Below are 16,784 nucleotides of genomic sequence, written 5' to 3' on the forward strand. Positions count from 1 at the left end.
AGTACAGGCTGGAATAGTTATTGTTAAAATACAGAGAGGTTTAGAGAATAGCAATCTAAAGATGACAGATCATTTTTATTACAAAGAAGTGCATCTTACCCTTGGTAATGTAGCATAGAAATTTGGGAAAGTGTTCAAATTCCAACTGTATTGGACAGGCCTATAACACAAGGACAAGATATCATACTCCTATTGATGCCTATTGATGCCTATGAGAGGAGCTATTCATAGAATCGTATATTGAATAAACCTTTATGCACATAATCTGTTTAAATAATTAGCATGTTATGCATGGCTCTCACTGAGAGGCATTAGTGTGAAGTCAGATTCTAAATCTGATAATTCACTGCTGTAACATAGCACTGTTGCTACATCAGACAGGAATCCCAGGCTGCTTTGCCTGGGTTCTGTAAGAGCCTGTCAGAGCAACACTGGAAGGCAGGGAGAACAGCTTCTGGAGGAGAGGGCAGGGAAGGCACAAATAGTAATGGGTTGGGGGAACAGAGGTCAGGTTTTTTTGTAATTTCAGGGAGGGAGGAGAGGCTATGTTATGTATGACTTCCCCATTTCTCCTATCCCTCTCCATGAGGAAGGCATATGTAACATAAAATAATAGAGGGGTAAAAAGTGGATTAAAGGATGATTTTCACCTAGGGGTTCTGAGTGATATCATAGACAACTCGAGCTACACTCCCCTTGTTTATTTTATGTCACTCAGAACCCCTAAGTGAAAAACATCCCCATAATTCACTGTTACCCATCTATAATTTTGGATGGTAGGAATGGCTCTGGTAGACAACCAGTATTGCTTACATCAGTTTCTGAAACTGATAACTCACTGCTATGACATGCCAACAGTTGATAACAAAGCTCATAATCCACTGTTGCTAGATCATAAAGCCCTTCCAGACCAGGCTGAGAGGGCTCTCTGAGAACCTGTCAGCACAACGCTGCTTGTCTGCTTTAAATGGAAGCAGAAAGCACAGCTACAGGAGTGGAAATGCAGGCAGGGAAGGTAGTGCGGTTGGTTAAGGATGGCAGGCAAGGTATTTTAATTTAACATTTGGTTCAGGGATGAGAGCCCGTGTAATGTGAGGTCACCCATTACTCCTTTACCCGTGCATAGCCTGTAAAAGCAGGGACAGATGGTTTTGAAGGACTATGCATAACATAAAATTATAAATGGGTAAAAAGTGAATTATGGGGATGGTTTTCTCTGAGGGGTTTTGAGTGACATCATAGGCAACTCGATCTTTGCTCTTAAAGTAGCGCACAGGGTGAATATGCCTGCTGAAAAGAAAAGATCTTGTTAGCGCGTCGGTCCTTAATAAGTAAACGTACAAGGGGACGCGCATAGGTCGATTAAACTTTTGACTCGTTTAAGATGTTCTTACTATAGTTCCCGGACAGAAACACAATGATCAAGGCACAATAATCAATAATCATTAGTCAAATCAATGGAGTCAGTAAATTTCACACACCATGACCTTTCAGCCATGAATAACCACACCTTTAATTAAAAGTTTAGTGAGTTTATTTCCCTATTATTAACAATGCTATGGTCATGTGGATTATTCTACAAGTCAAATCAAGCGCATTTAATAATAATTGTTAACCAAAAGACACAAGAACCATGATCTAATCAAGACGTGAATCACAATGCATTCTAAAGCATCAGCACAAATCATTAGTAAAACCAGACTGCAATATCCACAGAAGTCAGCAAAATAGTTTGTCAACCATTGTCCCTGCAAATTTGTCAGTCTTCATGTGAATGGCTTTAACTAACCCAGATTAGCATCAGCATGTGGGGCATCATCCAAAACAATTTAGAACACAAATATAGAAAACATCTACCTAAAGAAAAGTATTAAGATAGAGCAGTTGGTACCTAGAAAGGAAAAGCATAAAACTGCAACTCAGTCACATTGTCATATCTACCTGTCCACGGTATGGGCCAGCAAGCAGAGTCAGTCTTCGTCCTAAGGTCATCAGTCTATCAGCAGAGCATCAGGCTTTCAGTAAGAGAGTATGAGCCCAATGACAGAATCTCAAATCTCTTCTAAGTCTCTTCTTCTCGACAGCGGTCTGCCTTAGAATCTCCTCAAATCTGAATCTGGTCTCCTCTGTCACCTTGTTGTATCAAAGTCACCCAAGCTATCCCCTAATTCCCAATTGGTCAATTAATCATACGTTATTACTCTGTCCAATAATTTTCTTATATCAAATCTATGAATTCTAATATTTCACATATCACACGTCGTTGATTGGTCTGCCTTATGATGTTCTCATCATCTGGCTTGTCAGGTAATTTGTTGCATTTTCTTCTCCAGTCAGTGTCTTCATTGTTCGAGTCCTGGGAAAGAACCTCTCCCACACATTACACATAGCTTGTTACAATTTTAAGGACACTGTCTCCTGTTAATCGGTTCTCAAGGAAAGCTTCTGCTAAGCATTTTTAACAAGACAATGAGCATTTCACAGTTAGTTCATTCTGTCAGCATTTTTTATTAAATGCTAAGAAATACAGCTTCTGCATGAGGTCTGGCAAAACTAGACCAAGACACTCGCTAAATTAAGGCATAAAATTAACAAGCTAGAACATATTTCATAACCCTTAATATGACATATTACTACATTAAGCTAATACATTTTCAATATTTCATGTGGATTAATCATTATATAGTACATTTCGTGAACAATGAAGGCCATTCTTCGAGGTCCCAATTTCAAACATGCACATTATTTTTCTCCATGTTATTCATTTTCTACATAAGTCATTATTCAAAATACATAAACACTCATTAATAATTTCTAATTAAGACATCTGCTTCAGCAATCCCTCCTCTGATGACCTCATATTTACCACCCACATTTTTACAGTTCTATTTCTTCAACATTTTGTCTTCTCCTCGAATTTTCCCTATATATTCTTTCCCTTTTCTTTTCTTCCCTCCTCTGATTCTTTTTAGACCTCTTCAAATTAATTCATTTGCATAATTTACATATTCTCCATATTCCTAATAAACAACCTATAACAATTAATATTCCCTGTATAATTTTCAATGGCACCCCATTTCAAATACTACTAAACCAATTTCCCACTGAAGCAAACCCCTTATCAACCTTTTCCCAAACACCTGGTTCTTTCCATTCCTTCAAATCCCTGGTTGCATTAGTCAGATTAGTAAGTAAGTCTCTTATCTTTTTACTATTGTTAGGTATGTAAGAACAGCATTGCCTAGAGTTAATCATTTTACAGACTCCGCCAACTTTCGCTAAAAGAATGTCTAAAGCAAGACGATTTTGAAGAGTGATAGCTCTATCTGCAGCAATTCAGTATCTATCAGGAGTATAGCCCCTGAAAAATTTGTCAGCATGTTATCCACAATAGTAGACAACTTTTGAATCTTGATCAAATTCAGGATGACTCCCACTGAAGTCACCTCACCAAATATATCTCCCACTATCGCAGAAGATGACTCCCGCCTCTGTCTCTTATGATGTAATTCTGTCATTTTCTGAAACTTTTTCAAATCCTCCACCTGATAAATCATTGGGAAAACTATTCCCAAATAACATGTCCCATACCTTCCTTTTGGAAGACGGTAATAAGCATTAAGTCCACAAATGTAATGTATTCCTGGATTCGCAGGGTCCTGCCCATTCAACATAAATGTCCATTTACTCTGAAACAAAAACACATGCCTACATTCACTCGTACCCACAAATAAAGTGTCAGTGTGTGATTTTGGCCTATATATACAAAGCTTCCCTTCATGTGATGCATCTAAAGCTAATTTCCCTTGTGTTTTTATTGCAGTGTAAGCATAATCATTCTTGTAAGTCCTTTTCTCTAAGCCTTTTTCTAATTTCTCCTTTGAAGCCTTTCTCCTGTCATCAGTATGATCTACAAAGCTTTTCTCTAAAGGTGTAAGCAAGCATGTGAGATTATTTCTGTGGCCATATGCCGTCCCAAACATTAGTGTAGGCTCAAAGAATCCTCTAATACTATGTCATTATCCTTAGCTACTCTACTCAAATACCTAAAAATAGAAACAAACGAAAACACAAGGTCATGATTAGAGTAAAAATACTGAATGTACTCCTGGTTATGGAACCTTGTTAGTAACAGACTGCAACTTATCCTGTGTGTTAATGGAAGACTATGATAAGTGACTCCTTCCTTGACTGACGAAGGAATCTGTGTACACACAAGACAATACTTTGCATCTATCGTCTCAACATACTCACGCAACAAATTATAGAAAACATTAGTAAAATCATTCAAATATTTCTCATCTTACTTAAACCTCTCTAAAGCCATTAGTGTAGTAGTCTCAAAAGCAGAAGTTTGATTGGCTCCTCTCGCATCCAGAACAGACATTCCCAAAATCAATACTATAAACAATATCCCACTCATAATTGTTAAACCAATTGTTAAACCGATGCTCATATGCCAATTGTTAAACCAATCCTCATATATTTACAGCGCCTAGCATCCCTGATTTGCTTATCTATATCAGCCATGATCTGTAAAGAACGAGAAACCAGAAATAACTTAGAAAACTTGCAGCAAAAATCAAAAATAGACAATTCTTTCAACAGTTCAGTGTTACTTACAGGAACTCTTCTTCCTTGTCAAAATCAGTTAGCAGCTTGTCAAAATCAGGTTTCAAATGTCAAATCAGGTTATCAATGTCTTTTCTGGTTACTTTCATCAGTCTGTTTTTCAAAAATATTTCTCAGATTGTTTCAACAGTTCAGTTCATTGATCTTCTTCAGGTCACCTCAAAATATTGACTTGGAACTTCCGTATCAAAACAAAAAGACATAAACTCTTGCTGCCATTCGTTTGTAGTTGAATAAGCCCATTCAGGACCTACATATCTTTGACTTGCTATTCTCTTTTTTTCAACTTTCGATCACCATTTAACTCTCCTCCACTTAATTCTTCCTTTCTCGTAGTACCTACTTCTTCCTCTATTGTTGGTTCGACAATCACCTCTTTCCTTTTCTCCACCTGCAAATTCGGCCACTTGCCTCCTTTTCGTGTACCCTCTGTCGATATTCTCTTCAGGACTGAACTTAAATCCTTATCTTTTTCTGCGGTGTTTTCTCTTGACGGAACTGCAACTGGTTCAGGAGGAGTAAGATCACTTTGACTTTGATCCACCTCAACTCCTTCCCCATCTGGATCTGGCACTTGCTCTGTCTGTCTTTCTGAATCGTCTGCCTCTGGGAGAACCCCCTCAGTACTAGGCTCTCCTGCTGGTTCAGTTTTTATAGGTTCCTCAGCACCCTCCTGGAGATCTCCACCCTCATCTCTCACAGCAGTAATAGAACTGTCTTCAATGAGTTAAGACTCAGCTTCAGTTGTTCTTTGCTCTTGTTCCGGTGCTGTGATTTGTCGCACAGTTGTTGATACTCTCAACAACGCTTCTTCATGATCCAATGGACATGCCACTTTTATCGAGTGACTTGCGTGAATCCATTTCGGGATCCCTGCACACTCCACAGCAGTTGTAGTCATTAAGATCACTTGATATGGTCCCTTCCAGCGAGACTCCAAACATGTCTTGCGCACATGCTTCCGGACAACAACCCAGTCACCAGCTCTCAGATTGTGCCATGGATCATGGATCGGTGGCAGTGTGGTGGCCTCCACCTGCTGAGAGAAAGAGAGGACTACATCAGCCAGACCCTTGTAGTAATCCAACACCATATCATCTGTGATGTTCACAAGTGCATTTGCTGGAACTGCTGGCAACCTCATTGCTCTGCCCATGAGGATCTCATGGGGTGACAACCCTGTCTTCCTGTCAGGTGCATTTTGCATTGACATTAACACCAAAGGCAATGCATCGCCCATTTCAAATTCGTAGCTGCGCACATTTTTGCAATTTTTGACTTCAAGGTACCATTCATCTGCTCCACTAGTCCTGATGCTTCAGGGCAGTAACTACAATGCAACTTCTGCTCGATGTTTAATACTGCACACAATAGTTTAATCACCTCATTATTGAAGTGCGTTCCCCTATATGATTCAAAAGAGATCAGAAATCCGAAGTGCGGTATCAGTTCCCTAAGCAACAGTTTCGCTACTATGAGGCTATCATTTTTCCGTGTAGGGTACGCTTCAATCCAATGACTATAGATGCACACAATCACCAACACTTATCTCAAACCTCCACACACAGGCATGTCAATGAAATCCAATTGCATTCTGCTGAATGGACTTCCTGCTCTTCCAATGTGGCTCAAATTAACCACTGTCCCTTTCCACACATTTAATTGCTGACAAATGACACATCAATGGCAAACTGCTTCAGCTGCTTGTCTAAACTTAGGGTTGAACCAATCAATCTTGAACAGACGGACCATGGCATCCCTCCCAATGTGTGCCTGACCATGATAGCACCTCGCCATCTTGATCCGCATATCCATTTCTCAAAGACACTTAGGTGGTCATTCCAACCTCGGCATTAAAACGCGCTTACCACCATACAGAAGACCGCCATAACACCGGCACGGTCATTCTGACCCACAACAGGCAAAACGCCAAAATACCGACAACCACAAAAGTCCGCCACACCAAAGGTCAGCGATAAACTGGCGATGACCAAACCTCCACCGTCACGCCAACAGAAATACGCCCATGCCATTACAACCCACGAATCCACGCGGCGGTCTTTCAACCGCGGTATTCTATTGGCGGTACACACCGCCGCAGTCGAAATACACATACTCGTACAAAACACTACCACATTGGCTAATTCGAAATACACACACCTGATATACATACACACACCACTCCCACACACCCAATACAATATAAAACACACACCCACAAACTTCCACTCCTAGAGATTCGTGAACACGCACTGAGAAAAGACATCCAAGCACCCAGACGCCCAATTCACTGTCACCCTGCAATATTAGCACGCACTTCACACAACACAACAATACACATCACCACACTTAGCACCACACAATCCATCCCACACATCACCCACACCACCCCATGGCACCTCAAAGACACCCCAGGTTCTCAGATGATGAACTCAGGGTCATGGTGGAGGAAATTGTACGAGTAGAGCCCCAGCTGTTCGGGACACAGGTTCAGCACACCACCATTGCCAGGAAGATGGAGCTATGGAGCAGAATACTCAACAGGGTCAACGCTGTGGGACAGCACCCAAGAAATAGGGACGACATCAGGAAGAGGTGGAACGACCTACGGGGGAAGGTGCGTTCCATGGTATCAAGGCACAACATCGCGGTACAGCGGACTGGCGGCGGACCCCCACCTCCTCCCCCAGAATTTACGACATGGGAGGAGCTAGTCTTGAACATCCTGCATCCTGAGGGCCTCGCAGGAGTCGGTGGAGGAATGGACTCTGGTAAGTCTCATCTTCACTACTTCATCCCCCCCACCCCACCTGCATGCCAACTCATACCCCCACCCTCACCCCCAACCCCATCACAACTACCCCTTGCAAATGTCTCACCATCACAACCCACCCATCCCAAAACTTAGCCCTGCATGCGGCCCCAAAGCATGGACACCCATCACCAAAGCATGCCCAATGCACATACCCATCCCCCCCCCCGAAAACACCATCACAACAGCCCCCACAAAGGAATGCCAGCACTGGGGTACACGGGCACCCACCCATTGCACGCCATTGGCACACACAGAAGCAATAACCATACTTTTATACCCCTGCAGGACCCGAACGCCAGGTCACCGCGCAGGAGGGTCCACAAATGTCCACTCCACCCCCAGAAGAGGCCCACAGTGAGGACAGCAGCTCTGTCTCCCTGGATCTAGATGACCAGCCCGGTCCATCGGGGACCTCGGGACAGTCGGTTCCCCTCAGACAGTCACAGGCCACAGCAGACCTTCCCCCCTCTGGGAACACCAGTACAGCACCCACCCATCCGGCCCATACCTCTGTCCCCAGGACACGTCAATCAGCGGTGTGTCCACTACTACAGGGAACCCAGGTTAACCCACCACCCCAACAACAACAGGGACCTGGGGGCAGTGGTAGTGGGCACACGGTCCAGGTGACGGAGGCCCAGGGAAACAGAGGAACTGGGAGGGCTGCTGTGCGACACTGGGGGGACAGGCCAAGGGAACCCACTCTCCACGGGGCCCTCTCCTCCATCATGGGAGCATACCACCACTCCCAGGAGACAATGGCGACGGTCCTGGCCAGGTTTCAGGAAATCCAGCTTCTGCAGGAGCAACAGTATATGGGGTTCAGGGAGGAACTAAGAAACATCAGTTCCGCCATGGGTACCATCGTAGTGGCCCTGAATGAGTTAATCAGCACATTGCGGAACACTGTGGCACCTCAAAGGGCCCCTGTCACTAGCATGGACCAAGAACTGGCTACCACCTCCGCCGGCGCTAGTGGACAGGAGGCCCCGACACAAGACCAACAGGCCACCAGAACCCCACCCCCTGCAGAAGGAGAACCACCCCGCAAGCGGGCCCAGAGATCCAGGAAGAAGACAGAGTAACATGTCAAGACCCCCGCCAGCAAAGGATACCGCCCTGATTGTCATCCCACTGTCCCACATTGTCACCCTTTCCAACTTCAAACTGCCCCTGCTCCACTTTCCACAGGCATTTGGACAATGCACCTGTGATACTGATAGTCTGGACTCTGCCATGGACAATCCTCCACCATCACCCCTCACCGCTTTGCAACCACCCATCCAAATTAGAGCACTTGAATAAACACACTTATTGCACATAAACAATCTGGAGTCTGTCTGTGATTTTAACAAATGTATTAGACATGACAGTGCCAAAATGTTTATTCCCATTGTGATGCCAACAAACCGCTGTCACACAGCTGTAGTCCATGGGGAAACAAAGCAGATGTCACGCAGTGGGGCCCACAGCTCTGAAATCGGAAGGGAAAGTCACAACACTGTTACCATACACTGGGGGAAAAAGTCAGACAGTAGAGAGGTAGGAGTCTTTAGGTAAATGTAATATGCCAGTGTCTACTCTTACCTGTGTGTCATTGAAAATACTGCTCTATTACTGTGTTCCTGTTGTCTATGTCGTCCTCTTCGGCTTCCTCCTCATCACTCTCCACAGGCTCCACAGCTGCTATAACACCACCATCTGGACCATCCTCCTGCAGAAAAGGCACCTGGCATCGCAAAGCCAGGTTGTGAAGCATACAGCAGGCCACGATGATCTGGCACACCTTCTTTGGTGAGTACATTAGGGATCCACCTGTCATATGGAGGCACCTAAACCTGGCCTTCAGGAGGCCGAAGGTGCATTCGATAACCCTCCTAGTCCGCCCATGGGCCTCATTGTAGCGTTCCTCTGCCCTGGTCCTGGGATTCCTCACTGGGGTCAGTAGCCAGGACAGGTTGGGGTAACCAGAGTCCCCTAATAGCCACACCCGGTGCCTCTGGAGTTGACCCATCACATACGGGATGCTGCTATTCCGCAGGATGTAGGCATCATGCACTGACCCAGGGAACTTGGCATTAACATGGGAGATGTACTGGTCAGCCAAACACACCATCTGGACATTCATGGAATGATAACTTTTCCTGTTCCTGTACACCTGTTCACTCCTGTTGGGGGGTACCAAAGCCACATGTGTCCCATCAATGGCACCTATGATGTTGGGGATATGTCCAAGGGCATAGAAATCACCCTTCACTGTAGGCAAATCCCCCACCTCAGGGAACATGATGTAGCTCTGCATGTGTTTGAGCAGGGCAGACAACACTCTGGACAACCTTGGAAAACATGGGCTGGGACATCCCTGATGATATGGCCACTGTTGTTTGAAATGACCCACTTGCTAAGAAATGGAGTACTGACAGCACCTGCACTAGAGGGGGGATCCCTGTGGGTTGGCGGATGGGTGACATCCGGTCTGCCTCCAGCTGGGCACACAGTTCATGTATAGTGGCTCGGTCAAGCCTGTATGTCAGAATGACATGTCGTTCCTCCATTGTCGACAGGTCCACCAGAGGTCTGTACACAGGAAGATTCCTCCATCTCCTCGCATGTCCCAGCGGACGGTGCCTAGGAAGGAAAACAGCGAGCACAGAGTCAATCAACCCACAGGTACGTTCCCACAGCTTGCATACAACACGATTCACTATGCATTGAATGGTTTGTATGAGTGTTGAGGAAAGGACTAGATATGTGTGACGCAGTAGAAATTAAGCCATGTGGGCCCTTGAAATGGCAGCTGCCTGACCTGTGAAGTGTGACAATGGGATGTGAGGTCAATGTGCTGGCGTGGCACACCGTGGCGGTTGGCGGTCGAAGACCGCGGCGCAAAGCCGCATTGGTTAACATTGAAGCCTATGGGTTTCACGAGCCAATGACGATGTGCGTCGGCGGTCGCGGTACGCACCGCCACGGGCGTGACCGCCATTTTCTATCAGCTTAATCACTCGATACCTGATCTTTCACAGGAGAGGACCTACACTGCAAGTGCTGCTGTGACCTCGGTCTGGAAGAGACAATGGCTGCTGCGACTGGGGAAAGGGCCCCTGCCTTCACTTCTGAAGAATTGGAGAAACTCGTGGATGGGGTCCTCCCCCAGTATGCGCGACTCTACGGTCCTCCAGACCAACAGGTAAGTACACTGGGACCATGCTTTGTGGCCAATGCCTGGGTTTAGCGGGTGGATGAAAGATGGTGGGGAGGGGAGCAATTGAGGCATGCATCAGATGACAGATGAGAGCATGTGCCACATGGCAAGGGTGGGGATGGGGGGCCACTCACATCGAGCATGCAGAAGGTGATGACAATTTTTCACTCCCTGTACATGTCACATAGGTCAGCGCCCACCAGTAAGTCGCGATTTGGCATGCCATCGCCAAGGACGTCCGGACCCTGGGGGTCCACAACAGACGGGGCACCCACTGCCGGAAGAGGTGGGAGGACATCCGACGCGGGAGCAGGAAGACGGCGGAGGCTCTGCTGGGGATGCCCTCCCAACGTAGGAGGGGTGCCAGTCGTCAATTGACCCCCCTGATGTCCCGGATCCTGGCGGTGGCCTACCCCGATTTGGATGGGCGCGTGAGGACATCACAGCAGACACAAGGGGGTGAGTACAAATACAATCTGCTGACTTTGCGTGCAGTGGAGGTGTCTGGGTGGGGGAGGAGGGCTGTGGGTATCCCTAGGCCAGGGTGATTTCTGTAGGCTAGGCCCCTCCGTAAGGCATGGCCCTGTGCCCCCGCCCCCCACCTCTGTAGGGTGCCAAGTACAGGTATCCATGGCCCTGTGTCATCTATGTGTGCTGTTGTCATCCATAGGCTTGTAGGCCATGTCCCACGGATTGTGTAGTGGACCCCAAGTGCGCGGCGTAGTGCAGGGGGCTTCTGTGTCTGTCTTGTCCGCCAACGGTAGCGGTAATCCATGCACTCAACATGTCTTTATTTCTCCTCCCCCCCTTTTTTGTGGTCTTCCTGTTCATGTGTGAATTAGCATCATCAGGCGGAGGAGAAGTGGCATCGGAGCACGAGGGAGCTGCATCCCACATGGCCCTGGAGGGCCATGCAACGGACTCTGAGTACACCAGTGGGACGGAGGGCGAGGGGAGCTCCACAGCGGGGACTCGTGCTGATGTCAGTGGCAGCGACTCGTCCTCTGAAGGGAGCTCCCTTGTGGTGGCGGCAACATCCGTGCCCCCCGCAACAACAGGTACAGCCGCCACCCAGCGCACCAGCACCGCCCTCCCAGCAGCCCCTCAGCGTTTACCCCGTGCCCGCTCACCCAGGAAGGGGGGCATCTCCTTCGCCCCAGGCACCTCAGGCCCTGCCCCTGTCACCCCTGCTGCCCTCAGTGAGGAGGTCATTGACCTCCTGAGGACCATCATTGTTGGGCAGTCTACCCTTTTGAATGCCATCCAGGGTGTAGAAAGGGAGGTGCACCGGAGTAATGCATACCTGGAGGGCATTCATTCGGGTCAGGCTGCCCATCAGCGATCGTTCAACGCTCTAGCCTCAGCACTGACGGCAGCAATTGTCCCTGTCTCTAGCCTCCCCCCTCCAACTTCCTCCACCCAGACCCAATCCCCTGTACCTCTGCCTATCCCAGACACACCTACAGACCAGCCTGCACACACCTCAACACCCAAGGGAAGCTCATCCAGACATAAGCACCACACATCACACAAGCATTCACACAAGCAACATCCACATGCAGACACACCAACACCCACTGCCTCCACTGTGTCCCCCTCCTCCTCGTCTCCCTCCTCCCTCCCTGTGACATCTCCACTCACACTTGCATGCACAACATCTTCAGCCACTACGTCCATCACAGCACACCCACCAGAACACTCTGCACACGTGCAGTCACCACCCCCACTACCATTTACACGTCCCCTGTGTCCTCTCCCAGTGTGTCTGTCACCCCCTCTTCCAAACCACACAAACGCAGGCAGCCACCCACCCAACAGCCATCCACCTCACGACAGCCTCCAGCCCAAGCACCTGCACCCAAAGACACCAGACTTCACACTCCTACAACCACATCCTCTTCCTCCACTCCCATACCCACTACACCTACCCGTCCCTCTCTTGCCAAATTGATTTTCCTTTCCAAACTTGACCCCTTTCCAACAAGTCACCCACCCCGTCCATCTCATAAGACTGCAAGCAGCACCTCAGCCACCACCAAACCAGGACCGATCAAGACTTTTGTCCAAGGACTGTGGAGTCCCCCACCCTCAAGGGCAACTAGTTCTGCTAGGAGCCAAGGCACGGCCAGCCCACCCCCAGAAAAACACCCAAAGATAACCAGTGCCCGGCGCGAGAGGCCAAGGACACCAGGGACCAAAATCCCTACCCTGGCTCCGGCTGGAAGTGGGGTGCCACCTGGCACACCGCCAAAGGTGGGAAAGGGCCACAGACGACCAGGGAAGGGTGGGAAGGGCAGCACGCCCGACAAGTCCGGCAGCAGCCCAGCTGCCCAGGAGGGCCCCACCAGCCCCATCCCAGGTGTGCAGGAGGACACCCAGAGGCCCGGTACGGCAGCCCAGGAGGGCCCCGCAAGCCAACAGACAGATGGGCAGGAAGGCCCCGCCAGCCACATGTCAGGTGGCGAGTGACATCCATGCCTGGGCCGGAACCGCTGCACTGGACACTCATCTCAAGCACCGCTGAACTGGGCCCTTCATCTCAAGCACCGCTCTGCTGGGCACCGCCGTCTCAAGCACCGCTGAACTGGGCCCTTCATCTCAAGCACAGCTGAACAGGGCACCGCCGTCTCAAGCACCGCTGAACAGGGCCCTTCATCTCAAGCTCCGCTCCGCTGGGCACAGCCGTCTCAAGCACCGCTGAACTGGGCCCTTCATCTCAAGCACCGCTGAACAGGGCACCGCCGTCTCAAGCACCGCTGAACAGGGCCCTTCATCTCAAGCACCGCTCCGCTGGGCACCGCCGTCTCAAGCACCGCTGAACTGGGCCCTTCATCTCAAGCACTGCTCCGCTGGGCACCGCCGTCTCAAGCACCGCTGAACTGGGCCCTTCATCTCAAGCACCGCTCCGCTGGGCACCGCCGTCTCAAGCACCGCTGAACTGGGCCCTTCATCTCAAGCACCGCTGAACAGGGCACCGCCATCTCAAGCACCGCTGAACAGGGCCCTTCATCTCAAGCACCGCTCCGCTGGGCACCGCCGTCTCAAGCACCGCTGAACTGGGCCCTTCATCTCAAGCACCGCTCCGCTGGGCACCGCCGTCTTAAGCACCGCTGAACTGGGCCCTTCATCTCAAGCACCGCTGCACTGGGCCCTTCATCTCAAGCCCCGCTCTGCTGGGCACCACCGTCTCAAGCACCGCTGAACTGGGCCCTTCATCTCAAGCACCGCTCCGCTGGGCACCGCTGTCTCAAGCACCGCTGAACTGGGCCCTTCATCTCAAGCACCGCTCAGCAGGGCACCGCTGTCTCAAGCACCGCTGAACAGGGCCCTTCATCTCAAGCACCGCTCCGCTGGGCACCGCCGTCTCAAGCACTGCTGCACTAGGCCCTTCATCTCAAGCACCGCTCCGCTGGGCACCGCCGTCTCAAGCACCGCTGAACTGGGCCCTTCATCTCAAGCACCGCTCCGCTGGGCACCGCAGTCTCAAGCAGCGCTGAACTGGGCCCTTCATCTCAAGCACCGCTGAACAGGGCACCGCCGTCTCAAGCACCGTTGAACAGGGCCCTTCATCTCAAGCACCGCTCCGCTGGGCACCGCCGTCTCAAGCACCGCTGAACTGGGCCCTTCATCTCAAGCACTGCTGAACAGGGCACCGCCATCTCAAGCACCGCTGAACAGGGCCCTTCATCTCAAGCCCCGCTCCACTGGGCACCGCCGTCTCAAGCACCGCTGAACTGGGCCCTTCATCTCAAGCACCGCTCCGCTGGGCACCGCCGTCTCAAGCACCGCTGAACTGGGCCCTTCATCTCAAGCACCGCTGAACAGGGCCCTTCATCTCAAGCACCGCTCCGCTGGGCACCGCAGTCTCAAGCACCGCTGAACTGGGCCCTTCATCTCAAGCACTGCTGAACAGGGCACCGCCATCTCAAGCACCGCTGAACAGGGCCCTTCATCTCAAGCACCGCTCCACTGGGCACCGCCGTCTCAAGCACCGCTGAACTGGGCCCTTCATCTCAAGCACCGCTCCGCTGGGCACCGCCGTCTCAAGCACCGCTGCACTGGGCCCTTCATCTCAAGCACCGCTCCGCTGGGCACCGCCATCTCAAGCACTGCTGAACTGGGCCCTTCATCTCAAGCACCGCTCCGCTGGGCACCGCCGTCTCAAGCACCGCTGAACTGGGCCCTTCATCTCAAGCACCGCTGAACAGGGCACCGCCGTCTCAAGCACCGCTGAACAGGGCCCTTCATCTCAAGCACCGCTCCGCTGGGCACCGCCGTCTCAAGCACCGCTGAACTGGGCCCTTCATCTCAAGCACTGCTGAACAGGGCACCGCCATCTCAAGCACCGCTGAACAGGGCCCTTCATCTCAAGCACCGCTCCACTGGGCACCGCCGTCTCAAGCACCGCTGAACTGGGCCCTTCATCTCAAGCACCGCTCCGCTGGGCACCGCCGTCTCAAGCACCGCTGCACTGGGCCCTTCATCTCAAGCACCGCTCCGCTGGGCACCCCCATCTCAAGCACTGCTGAACTGGGCCCTTCATCTCAAGCACCGCTCCGCTGGGCACCGCCGTCTCAAGCACCGCTGAACTGGGCCCTTCATCTCAAGCACCGCTGAACAGGGCACCGCCGTCTCAAGCACCGCTGAACAGGGCCCTTCATCTCAAGCACCGCTCCGCTGGGCACCGCCGTCTCAAGCACCGCTGAACTGGGCCCTTCATCTCAAGCACCGCTGGCCCATTGGCGGAAGGGGCAGTGCTGCATCTGTGTCGGGCAGGGCTGCACGAAGCACTCTGGGCACCAGTCCCCCTCCAGAACCAGTGGACACTGTCATCCACTTGAGATACTGTGGCTTTGCACTCCCCAGGATGGTACAGTGGGCAAGCCACCCACTGTATGGACTTGAGAGACTGTGGCTTTGCACTCCCCAAGATGGTACAGTGGGCAAACCACCCACTGTAGAGACTTGAGAGACTGTGGCTTTGCACTCCCCAGGATGGTACAGTGGGCAAGCCACCCACTGTATGGACTTGAGAGACTGTGGCTTTGCACTCCCCAGGATGGTACAGTGGGCAACCCACCCACTGTAGAGACTTGAGAGACTGTGCTTTTGCACTCCCCAGGATGGTACAGTGGGCAAGCCACCCACTGTATGGACTTGAGAGACTGTGGCTTTGCACTCCCCAGGATGGTACAGTGGGCAAGCCACCCACTGTATGGACTTGAGAGACTGTGGCTTTGCACTCCCCAGGATGGGACAGTGGCCATGGAGGCCCCTCGTGGATCTGGCGTCGTGTACTCATGTGGCTGAGGTGCCCCCCCTTCCCTTCCCCCTGAGGTGCCTGTAGTTTTTCTATCTGATGCCCCTGCAGTGTTCTCTCCGTAGGTGTCAGGTATCCTGTGTGGGCCTTGCCCATGTGATTTGGGCCCAGTGGTCCACGGACAATGACTGCTAAAAGTATCGGACTTTTAATATTTATGTATATATTAGTTTTAAATGTGTGATAGTTTTATATGCCAATAATACCATATATTCGACTGTTTATGTTCATTTCATTTTGTCTTTGCATTCTTCTGGGGGGTTGTAACAGTGATGTATTGCTATGCATTGATGTGTGTGTTGTAGTGGGTGAGAGTGGTGGTGGGTGTGTAGCGTATGTGTGCCCGTAATATTTTCTCCTCCCCCCTCCCCTGTGTCGTAGGTGCAGTACTCACCGTAGTCTTCTGCGCCGGTGTTCGTGTTCCTGGTAGAGGAGCAGGAATACAACAGCGTGTAGGATGTGTAGTTCGGGTTCCATGCTGTCCAGATTCCTCGTGGGGTGTATGGAGGTGAGCGTTTTCCATTTGAAATGTCTGTTTCCGCCGTGTTTTTATCGGCGGGGCTACCGCCCCGGAAAAGGTGGCGGATTGGTGGGTTGTGATAGGGTGGGCGGTACATTGACTCCCGCCTGTCTGTTGGCAGTGACCTCCGTGCTGTTTGTTTGTCCCGCCGTGGCGGTCGGAGTGTTAATGTGGCGGTCTCTGTTGGCGGTTTTCGCCAGGGTCAGAATTCCATTTTTTCGACCGCCAGCCTGTTGGCGGGTTAGCAGCCGCTTTAACACCGACCGCCAGGGTTGGAATGACCCCCTTAGTC

The sequence above is a fragment of the Pleurodeles waltl genome, chromosome 2_2, assembly GCF_031143425.1.
Source record: "Pleurodeles waltl isolate 20211129_DDA chromosome 2_2, aPleWal1.hap1.20221129, whole genome shotgun sequence".
NCBI classification, from domain to species: Eukaryota; Metazoa; Chordata; class Amphibia; order Caudata; family Salamandridae; genus Pleurodeles; species Pleurodeles waltl.